This window comes from Daucus carota, chromosome 4, assembly GCF_001625215.2.
Source record: "Daucus carota subsp. sativus chromosome 4, DH1 v3.0, whole genome shotgun sequence".
NCBI lineage: Eukaryota > Viridiplantae > Streptophyta > Magnoliopsida > Apiales > Apiaceae > Daucus > Daucus carota.
This window is the reverse complement of record NC_030384.2, coordinates 48,830,127-48,842,141: the sequence shown is the minus strand read 5'-3', so window position 1 is coordinate 48,842,141 and position 12,015 is coordinate 48,830,127. Positions and strand designations below refer to the sequence as shown.

The 12,015-nt window shown below is 33.6% G+C and overlaps 1 long non-coding RNA gene across 5 annotated transcripts; it reads left to right on the top strand.

Annotated features, from left to right (window-relative positions):
• The first annotated feature begins 1,572 nt into the window (after window positions 1-1,572).
• LOC108218342 (uncharacterized) lies at window positions 1,573-11,556 on the top strand. 5 transcript variants are annotated; one of them, XR_010291194.1, is made up of 5 exons: window positions 1,573-3,181; window positions 3,315-4,326; window positions 5,026-5,156; window positions 8,023-11,080; window positions 11,421-11,556. It is a non-coding gene; the product is annotated as an uncharacterized LOC108218342 (long non-coding RNA). The 5 variants fall into 5 exon arrangements; XR_010291196.1 differs by having other exon boundaries at window positions 1,574-3,181; window positions 8,023-10,584; XR_010291197.1 differs by having other exon boundaries at window positions 1,574-3,181; window positions 8,023-10,564; window positions 11,421-11,545.
• The last annotated feature ends 459 nt before the right edge of the window (window positions 11,557-12,015 follow it).

Genomic DNA, 12,015 nt, shown 5'->3' with positions numbered 1-12,015 from the left:
TAAAAGAATAATAATATTTTACTAATAAGTAGGAATTATAAAATAAAAATAATTAACAATTAAAATAGGATATATAAAATAAGAATCATATATTGATTTTATGATACTGCAAATGATTCTTGATTAGTATTTTGTTTGACGGACACGGAAGGCTGCCCAAACTAATTTTTATCTAAATAATAATAAATCTTCTATTAGTATTATGTTTGACGGGAAAGTGGCTAAATTGATTTTTTATATATGTTATAATATATTTTTTTGTTAAAACGGAACTACGGTTCAAAATAATTTTTATCCAATTATAATATTTAATTTTATCATAATTAGAATAATTTCTATTAGTGTTGTGTTTGACAGCAAGGCGACTCAGACGAATTTCTAAATTATACTCCCTCCACCCCTTTTTAGTTGTCACATTTGGGTTTGTGCCGGTCAAATTGACCAAAGTTTGACTGAAATTTATTAATATTTTATCAAATGAAAAAATAAAAAAAATATATCACTTGAAATAACTTTTAATCTACTTTAAGATGTAATTTTCAGTTTTTTAAAATAATGAAAGAGTGACATGCAATCTTTGATCAAAAGTTAGTCAATTTGACCAACAAAAATAGAAATGTGACAACTAAAAAGGGACGGAGGGAGTAATGTTTTTTATTAGTATTGTGTTTGACAAGAAAGTGGCTCAAACTAATTTTGATCTAAATTATAATATTTAATTTTATCATAAAATTAATAATTATCGATTAATATTGTCTTTGACGGGAGGGGGGTTCGAACTAATTTTATTATTAGTATTGTGTTTGACAAGATGACCACTTAAACATATTTTTATATTAATTAAAATATTTTTTATTAGTGATATGTTTAACGGGAAGATGACTCAAAATAATTTTTATATTATTATAATATTAATTCGTATCAATATTTATAACGCGGCCGCGAAGCGCGGATTTATTCACTATTTATTTAAATAGCAAAAAGATTTCAGAGAGGACAGGAGGCAATAACGCGTGCTTATCGTGCGTAAGCTGAACGCGTAGAGCTGTATGTAAGATTGTAAGAGCATCTCCAAGAGGCTCTTCATTTAGACTCCTAACTTGAGATTTGAGGAGGGAGAAGCAAAATGTTGCTCCAAGAGACTCTTAAGTGGCTCTTAAATCTTAAGAGCCTCTTGTTTCTCTCTCCTCTCTCCTCAAAGTTAAGAGCCACCACATGGTTCCTAACTTATTTTTTCACAATAAAAAAATCATTCCCTCCAATCAACCTCCATCTTTCCCTCTCTTTTGTTATAGTGGAGCCCAATATATGAATAAAATATGAAATAGAGAAGAGATGTAGAGAGTATTGTTGGAGTTTACACTCTTAACTTTTTCCTAAATTACTAAGAGCCACATTTTTTATATTATATTTAGGAGCCAACAAGGAGGCTCTTGGAGATGCTCTAAGTTGTAACGCGTGAAAACTTCGCGTTACAGCTAAGCCAACAAAAAAACGTGTAACGCGTGACGCGTAGCGTTACTAGTAAGCAAAAGCAAACCCCTGTATATAAACATGCAAATTACTACATCGTCCCAAATTCGCTTCTTCACTCTCTGGTCTCCACACTTCAGAAATCAGGAATGTCTCTTACTTACTTTTATTCATAGTCTAGTTTCGATTTGTGACAGTATGTGGTTAAATATAGTTTCATTTTTTTTGATCTTTTTTCTAGGGTTTATTACTTTAATCGTACAATCCAATGTTTGTCGCTAAACCAATTATTGTGTTATAGTGTTATTGTTTTTCTTTGCGTAATGTTTGAGTGTCTTGATCTCATCAGATTTTTTTTGGAATTGCTATCTATTTGTTTACCTGTTCAATTGCTATGAATTGGTTTGTAGAGTGTTTATTTTGTTGTTTTCCAGGGTTTAGTGCTTTGATAATGTGTTCTATGTTGTCTTTCGGATATCGACTGCTGTGTGATTTTTGTTTCTGTGGTGTCTAATTGTTGTTCGCTAATTGTACTGATAAGATTTTTGTTAAAAACGCTTAGTGGCAAGACTATTACGCTCGAGGTCGAAAGTTCTGATTAAATGGATAATGCTAAGGCAAAGAGCCAGGAGGAGGGGATCCCTCTGGATCAGCAGAGGTTGATTTTTGCTGGGGAAACAGCTTGAGGATGGATGAACCTTGGCTGATTATAATATGCAGAAGGAATCGACTTCGTTAAGACTCTGACAGGAAAGACTATTACTCTTGAGGTTGAGAGCTCAGACTTAATTGATAATTTTAAGGATAAGGAAGGATTCCCCCGGACCAGCAGAGGCTGATATTTGCTGGTAAACAACTTGAGGATGGTCGTAGACTAGTGGAGTAAAACATCATAAAGGAGTCAACACTTCACTTGGTTCTTTATCTTCGAGGTGGAATGCGAATTTTTGTAAAGACACTTACTGGGAAGACGATCACACTTGAGGTTTAGAGCTCAGAAACCATTAATAATGTGAAGTCAAAGAGTCAGGATAAGGAGGAGATCCCTCCAGATCAGCAGAGTTTTGCTGGGAAGCAGTTGAAGCATGGAAGAAGAAGAATTTTGGCAGACTATAATATCCTGAAGGATTATACTCTTCACCTTGTCCTCTGTCTCGGTGGTGGTTATCAAGTCTGAGTTCAGTGTCTTGATGTCTGGTCTGTGTTAACAACTGTTCTATCTTTCTGTTGTTCCTTCCTTTTGTCAAGTGAGCTAATATTTGCATGACAATGATTATATTTGGTATTGATGACTGCTACAACACTTTAAGTGTTAAATCTATATTCAGTTTATTTTGTTCTCTCACTTTTCAGTTAGTAGTGCTCATAATGTGCTTGACGAGCAGCAAGGATCTGTTGATCCTCTGGTCTATTACAATTTCTTCATTTTGTAGAATGAGTTTTCATTGATCAGAACTCTTCTGTTCTCACAGTTATACAATCAGGGTACTGAAATCTCCTAGATTGTTTTATTATTCTTGTTACATTATCTCTATTCTGCATGATATGCTAGACAGTTGCCACACTTATTCAATTAGGGTACTGAGATATCCTAGATTGTTGCATTATCCTTGTCACATTATTTTTGTTCTGTATGATATGTTAAACAGAGCTAAAAAGCTCTCGTCGGATGACGGCAGGATTGAACTTGTGATGTTTATGATCCAAGGTATGTATTATTGTATTGTTTACTATTTTTTGCATATTATTTGTTTCCTCCTGATTGATGCATTGTTCCCTTATTTTTTCTCATGATTAATTTTGCATTGCTAAATTTTTTAATTCTTATGATACTGTTCCAGAAGAGTACTAGTATCATTCCACAAGACTATCAACTTGGAAACCAAATTTCTTGTAAAGATTCAAGGCAGCAGTTCTTGACGGGTCTACATGAAGTGATATTCGGCGGACATTTCTAGCTCTGCATTTCTCTATTGCTGCATGTAGCAGTGCCTCTCCTTGGCCTTGTCTCCTGTACTTTTCTTTTACCGATTTATGATTTACAAGCAATAAAATAAGATCGTTACCTAATAATTCAATCCACAAGAATAGCGCATCCAGAACACTATGACTCATCTATATGACTTCCTAATGTGCTTTTAGCAGTTAAGAAGTTGTTTAGGTCATCTATATATATGACTTCCTAATGCGCTTCTAGTAGTTAAGAAGTTGTTTAGGTTCCGCCATAATGTGCAGGGATGGACCAACGGTACAATTACCTGTTAGTCTGTAACCACTTTCCTTACCTTGCCTACTTATATGCCTAACATTGTGGTTCAACACATTTACAAAGAAGAAATTACAAGCCAGCCTAAAAATTTTACCACTTGAAATAGAAGATATATGAAGTCTGTGTGCATATATAAGCATATACAGATGAGGTTATTTTCTAGATAACTTGAATGTTCTGTGACAAATAGTGTTGGGTTGATTTACACAATCTAGCTTCCAAATAAAAAAGAAAGGGCCTTGCTATCTTGCCTATCTACTTAAACACACAGAGCTCTAATAACCACCAACAAGAATGTTTTATGAGGTGCTGATACCCGCATAGGAGAAATATCGAAAGGTTAAATTGTAAGGTATGTACTTGAGACCGGCTTGCATAAGCATGTTAATTTTAAATGCGTAAGCAAATTTTTGTACCATTGATAATGTGATGGCAAAGAGTCAGGATAAGGAGGAGATCCCTCCAGATCAGCGAAGGCTTATTTTTGCTGGGAAGCAGTTGGAGGATGGAAGAACTTTGGCAGACTATAATATCCAGAAGGACTCTACTCTTCACCTCGTCCCCTTCTTCGTGGTGGTTATCAAGTTTAAGTTCAGGGTCTTGATCTCTGGTCTGTATTAACAAATGTTCAATCTTTCTGTTGTTTTCTCCTTTTGTCAAGTGAACTAATATTTGCATGACAATGATTATATTTTGTTTTAATGGAGTGTACCACAACTATTCTAAGTGATAAATTTATGTTCAGTTAAATCTATTCTCTGACTGTTTAATTAGCAGTGTACATAATGTGTTAGACCACTAGCTGATATATATTAAATAAGCAGCAATCATCTGTTATCTACATAATTTCTTCATTATGCAGAATGAGTTTTTATTAATCTAAATACTTCTGTTCTTACAGTTAAACAATTAGGGTACTGAAATTTCTCAATTCTCACACCTTTGTGTTATTCTTAGTTCATTATCTTCGTTCTGCATGACTAAACAGAGTTGAAAGCTTCTATTGCCCTGATGTCGGGATTGTACTTGTCAAATTTGCTAATCCTCTTGACTAGTCGATGGTTTTTTATCCTTCAGTCACATGTATTGTCGAAAATAATGTTGATGCAGAGATTTGTGGATTGCATTTTAGATATCTTGCCTAGAAGGCTTGAAGGTGTGTTCACCTGTTCTATCAGTTAATGTTTCTTGATAGAAGTTTTTGTATATTATAACTTTGTCTGAAGAAAATCTCTTACTATGGTTTAACCAGATTTCATAGTGTTTTGTTTGTAATTTTGCAGATTCGAAGTACAGAAGGCATTTAGTTCTTTGTTTCAAAAGATACAGATGGGCATATAATGTTCTGGGGAAGGAAACATGCATATGAATGAACAGCGAAAGAACAAGCATATTCTAACACAAGGAATAGAAGGTAATGTCCAGGTAGATTTAACACTTCAGCACTTGTATATGATTATAAGAAATTCTAGTAGATTAGTAGATCGTCTGTAATAACGATTCACTTCCATAAATAATTATTTTGCATGAACAACTTACCAAAGTGGAAACAATTTGACTTTCCAGTCAGATCTACAGTGTCATTATAGAAACATTATACAAGGACATTGTTCTTATAGAATTTGAAGGATCCCTAGAGAAGCTATTGTTTAAGGTGTGTTTCTTCAACATGTAAACTAGTCACTAATCACTGCTTTACTTCTATTTTACTACTTATGATCTATCTTTGTACATTAATTACAAACTTTCTTTCTTATGTTTTTGCCATTATTATTGTTGTTACTGCAGGCATCATAGATATATGCTAAACTAGGCAGTACATAGTGTTATTGTCTTTATCCATCTAATGCTCTTGCTCTTAGTTCTTTGGTTTGTTTCCGATGTTTTAACACGGTTGCTATTTGTTGTTTGGTTTGTTTCGGAATATTTTAATAATGTTGTTCTTTGATGCTTGACTTTGAATCGTCCAATTTTTAATACACCTGGGAGAAAAATTATAAAAAAGTTTGGAGATGAGTCGGGGATTGGCGTCTTCTTTTTTTAAAAAAATAATTGTTATATGTAATATAAAAATTATGTTTATATTATATATATATATATATATATATATATATATATATACTAGTAATATATAAATAACAATACTGAATATATTTTCTATATTTTATTGATAAAATGTTTCCGCATTAAGTTATGCAAAATAATTATTACAAATCTAGTTTTATATTTATTTTACTATAATTAAATATAAATTTGAATTGATATCTAAATTATTATTTAAAAATAAAAATAATATAATATCTAATTTATTAAATAATTTTAATTTTAATTATATCATTGAAAATATATTATAATTTTTTAAGTCAAAAATTAATTTAATGAATTTATGTGGGAATCTCATTCCCACGTTTACGTTCAAGGCGGGATAGACTATAGAGTACCGTTTCAGCTTTCGATGGGTGAGGAAATAGCGTAATTCATTTTCTTTCGATTTTTGCATTGTTTTTATCTTATAAACTAATAATTAATTATTAAAAATAGTAGAAATTATTCGAGGACAGGGGAATAACGCCTGTGCATCGTGCGTAAGCTTAACGCGAAGAGACTGTATGCAAGTTGTGACGCGTGAGTACCTCGCGTTACAGCTAAGCCAACAACAAAAAAAACGTGCGTAAATACCGCGTAGCGTTACCGGTACGCAAAAGCAAACCCTGTATAGTGTATACTATATAGACTTTCGTAGTTTAAAACTCGTCCTGTGTCTGGTATTTTTTATTATAATTTTTAATAATTTATTATTATTTTAATAGTCTCTAAGGTTAATAACATTAAAATAAAATAAGATAATATATTGTATTTGTATTTTGATAATTAATTAAATTAATTAATATAGCCACAAAACCCTAGTTTTTTTTCTCTCTTCTCTCTCGCCGCATCCTCCCTCTTTTCTCATTCCGACGGGACTTCCACCGGTTTTCCTGCAGAAAGTCCCAAATCTTTCTGTTTAATTCCTTGTTTTTTGGTTTTTCTTGATTGTTTTATTGATTTTCTTAATAAATCTCCCTCTTTGGGCAAAGTTTTCTTAGATCTATATAAGCGAATTTTTCGATTTTCGTTCTTATTCACTTGCAGAGGGTTTTTTGGATTTGTGAATGGATCGATTATCTTTTAGTATAGGTTCACGGTGCATATCTAATCGTTTTAGTTTGTAGTTGGATTCTCTCTCGTTTGTTATAATTATAGTTTGATTTCCCTCCCTAGTGAGAGTTTTTTGAAGACATGCGTGTTAATCAATTATATGTTTGTTGCTGTTATTTATTGAATTATCTCTTTCCGTTAAAAAATAATTAATTAATATATTTAGATATACAATATTAAAAAAGTACACCGTAAAGTACACTCTACGCTGTATTTTTAATTTAACATAAAAGGTTAATGACACATTTGTACACCCCGCGATGTATTGTCATATAATTCCAATATATATGAAATATATAATGTTAAATATTAAATAATATATAAAAAGTGGTTTTATATATCAAATAGTTAAATAATGATGTTAAATAAATATGACATGTAATATCAATCATGTGCGACACATTAATACTAAAACCTGATTGATTTCGAATAATATCATAATTCAATTATTTCAATTTGTTGCATTAGTTTTTTTCTTATAAACTAATAAATATTTATTTAAAATAACAAAAATACTTCGAAGACAGGGGGCAATAACGCATGTTTATCGTGCGTCTGCTTAACGCGTGGACCTGTATGTAACACGTGAAAACGTAGCGTTACAGCTAAGCCACCCAAAAAAGCCGCGTGTAACGCGAGGCGCGTAGCGTTACTGGTAAGCAAAAGCAAACCCTATATATAACCATGCAAATTATTGCATCGTCCCAAATTCGCTTCTTCAATTACTCTCTGGTCTCCACACTTCACAAATCAAGTATGCCCCTTAATCTAATTTAATCTAATTTATAATTTACAGCTTAGTTTCGATTTGTATGTGGTTATATATAGTTTCATTTTTATTTTGATATTTTTTCGAGGGTTTATTTCTTGTAATCGTATCATGCAGGGTTTTACGCTTCAAATTGATATAATCGTTTCTCATTAAATATTGTCGCTCTACCAATACCAATTATTGTGTTATAGTGTTACTGTTTTGTTTCGCGTTACGTTTTAGTGTTTTGATCTGATCCGATTTTTTCGGGATTGATATCTATGTGTTATATGTTTATGTGGTTTCTGATTGTTGTTCGCTAATTGTACAGATGCAAAATTTTGTTAAAAAGGCTTAGTGGCAATGCTATTACTCTCGAGGTCGAAAGTTCTGTACGACGGATGATGCTAAGTCTATAGGAAAAGGAGCTGATCTCTCAGTATCAGCAGAGGTTGATCTTTGCTGGGAAACAGCTGGAGGATCGATGAACCTTCGCTTGATTATGATATTTAGAAGGAATCGACTCTACATTTGGGTTCTTCGGCTTAGAAGAGGGATGCAGATCTTTGTTAAGACTCTGACAAGCAAGACTATTACTCTCGAGGTTGAGAAATCGGACAATCAGACATAAATGATAATGTTAAGGATAATGAAAGGGATCCCTGGACCAGCAGAGGCTGATATTTGCGGCTAAACAGCTTGAGGATGGCCATCTTCTTTGACTCGGTGGTGGAATGCAAATTTTTGTGAAAACCCTTACCGGTAAGACCATTATGTTGGAGGTTGAGAGCTCCGACACTATCAAGTCAAGGCTAAGATCCAAGATAAGGAAGGTATTCCCCTAGACCAGTAGAGATTGATATTTGCAGGTAAGCAGCATGAGGATGGTCGTACACTAACGGATTTCAACATCCAAAAGGAGTCAACACTTCACTTGGTTCTTCATCTTCGTGGTGGAATGCAAATTTTTGTAAAGACGATTACACTTAAGGTTTAGAGCTCAGATACCATTGATAATGTGAAGGCATAGATTCAGGAGGAGGGGATCCCTCCAGATCAGCAGAGGCTTATTTTTGCTGGGAAGCAGTTGGAGCATGGAAGAATTTTGGCAGGCTATAATATCCCGAAGGTGTCTTCTCTTCACCTTGTCCTCTGTCTCTATGGGGGTTATCAAGTCTGAGTTCAGTGTCTTGATGTCTGGTCTATGTTAACAACTGTTCTATCTTTATGTTGTTGCTTCCTTTTGTTAAGTAGCTAATATTTGCATGACAATGATTATATTTGGTATTGATGACTGCTACTACACTTTAAGTGTTAAATCTATATTCAGTTACTTCTGTTCACTCACTTTTCAGCTGGCAGTGCACATAATGTGCTTGAAGAGCAGCAAGCATCTGTTGATCCTCTGGTTCGATTGCAATTTATTCATTTTGTAGAATGAGTTTTCATTGATCAGAACTCTTCTGTTCTTACAGTTATACAATCATGGTACTGAGATCTCCTAGATTGTTGTATTATTCTTGTTACATCATCTCTGTTCTGCATGATATGCCACAGACAGTTGTCACATTTATTCAATCATGGTACTGAGATCTCCTAGATTGTTGTATTATTCTTGTCACATTATATTTGTTCTGTATGATATGCTAAACAGAGCTAAAAAGCTCTTATTGTCCTGATGACAGGATTGAACTTGTCGCATTTGTTGATGTTTGTTGATGTTTATGATCCAAGGTGTGTATTGTTTACTATTTTTTTGTTTATTATGTGTTTCTTCCCCATTGATGCATCTTATATTTTTCTCATGATTAATTTTGTTTTGCTAAAAATTTAGTCTTACGATTATGTTCCACAAGAGTAGTGTCGTTCCACAAGACTATCAACTTGGAAGCCAAAGTACTTGTGAAGATTCAAGGCAGCAGTTCTTGACAGGTCTACTTGAAGTGATATTCAGTGGACATCTCTAGCTATGCATTTCTCAATTGCTGCACGTAGCAGTGCCTCTCCTTGGCCTTGTTTCCTGTACTTCTCTTATACTGATTTATGATTTACAAGCAATAAATTAAGATCATGACCTAATAATTTAATCCACAAGAATAGCGCCTCCAGAACACTGTGACTCATCTCTGAATTCCTAATGCGCTTTTAGCAGTTAAGAGAGTTGTTTAGGTTCCGCCATGATGTGCAGGGATGGACCAATGGTACAATTACCTGTTTGTCCGTAACCACCTTCCTTGCCTTGCCTACTTATATGCCTAACATGTAGTCCAACACATTCACAAAGAAGAAATTACAAACCAGCCTAAATATTTTACCACTTGAAATAGAAGATCTATGAAGTGTGTATGCATATATAAAAGCATATACAGATTAGGTCATTTTCTAGATAAGGTGAATGTTCTGTGGCAAATAGTGTTGGTTTGATTTACACAATCTAGCTTCCAAATAAAAAAGAAGTGGCCTTGCTATCTTGCCTATCTACTTAAACACACAGAGCAACTAATAACCACCAACAAGAATCTTTATGAGGTGTTAATACCCGCATAGGAGAAATATCAAAGGGTAAATTATGAGGTATGTACTTGAGACCGGCCTGCATAAGCATGTTAAATTTTGAATGCATAAGCAAATTTTTGTAAAGACACTTACTGGGAAGATGATCACACTTGAGGTAAAGAGCTCAGATACCATTGATATTGTGAAGGCAAAGATTCAGGACAAGGAGGGGATCTCCAAATCAGCAAAGTCTCTCAATAACTTATATTTTTGCTGGGAAGCAATTAATGGATTGAAGAACTTTGGCAGACTATAATATCCAGAAGGAGTCTACTCTTCACCTCGTCCCACGTCTCCGTGGCGGTTATCAAGTTTGAGTTTAGTGCCTTGATCTCTGGTCTGTTTTAACAACTGTTCAATCTTTCTGTTGTTTTCTCCTTTCGAGTGAACTAATATATGCATGACAATGATTATATTTGGTTTTAATGGAATGTACTACAACTATTTTAAGTGATAAATCTATTCTCTGACTGTTTAATTAGCAGTGCACATAATGTGTTAGACCACTAGCTTGAAATACTGGCTGATATATATTAAATAAGCAGCAACCATTTGTTGTGAGTTTTTATGAATCTAAATACTTCTGTTATGTTCCTATAGTTAAACATTTAGGGTGCTGATATTTCTCACACCACTGTGTTATTCTTAGTGCATTATCTTGGTTCTGCATGACTGAACATAGTTAAAAGCTTTTATTTTTTGATGGCAGGATTGTACTTGTCAAACTTGCTGATGGCTCTAAGGTCTAATATTTTCATGAACAAAATCAAACACTAAAAACTATATAAATATTGCTATCATATGGAATCAGCATGCAAGCACGGGCTGTCATGGTACTTATATTTTACTTCTTGCACTGTTCAGCTTTGCTTCTATTATTCTTTAAAAAAAATCAGTATTTTTCTTTTGTATGAAGTTGATGCAAGATGAATTGTTATTTTATCCTCTTGACTGGTAGATTTGTAGTAAACAATGTTAATGCAGAGACTTGTGAATTGTATTTTACATATCTAGCCTAGAAGGCTTGAAGGTGTGTTCACCTTTTCTATTAGTTAATGTTTTCTTGAAAGAAGTTTTGTATTTAATAACTCTGTTTGAAGAGAATCTCTGAACACATAAATATTTCGGTGATGATTTAACCAGATTTCATAGTGTTTGTTTGTGATTTTGCAGATTTTAAAGTACAAAAGGGATTTAGATTCTTTCTTTCAAAGATACAGATAGTCATATATTGTTCTGGGGAAGGAAACATGCATAGGATGATATGAATGAACAGCGAAAGAACAAGCATGTTCCAACGCAAGGAATACAAGGTGATGTCCAGGTAGATTTAACACTTCAACATTTTGTTTTAATTATAAGAAATCCTAGTAGATTAGTGGTCCCGCACAGCTGAGTTGGGAAATTATTTGAGAATTCGAGTTCAAGATTTAAAAAAGAGAATGATGCATGCTTTTTGTCCTTTGTTAATATAGTACTACTGTAGTCTGTTATTTATGTTCCTTCTCACGAGGTTTGCGGTGGCAAATTTTGAAATAATGTGGGCAAAAAGCAAGTAGAATCAGGCTGTCATCTATAAAAATAATTAGACTCAAGTAAGCTGCTGGAAGTTCTAGTGGTCAAGGGTCTTTTTGACAGACAAAGTTATTAAAAACAACAAAATAATACAGTAACTGTGTAATGCTTAGGAGAATTCAATTGATTAAGGTGGGAAAGTTTTAAATTTTAGGCTCGGCATGCAAAGTGGATGTAGGCCTAACGGAATTAA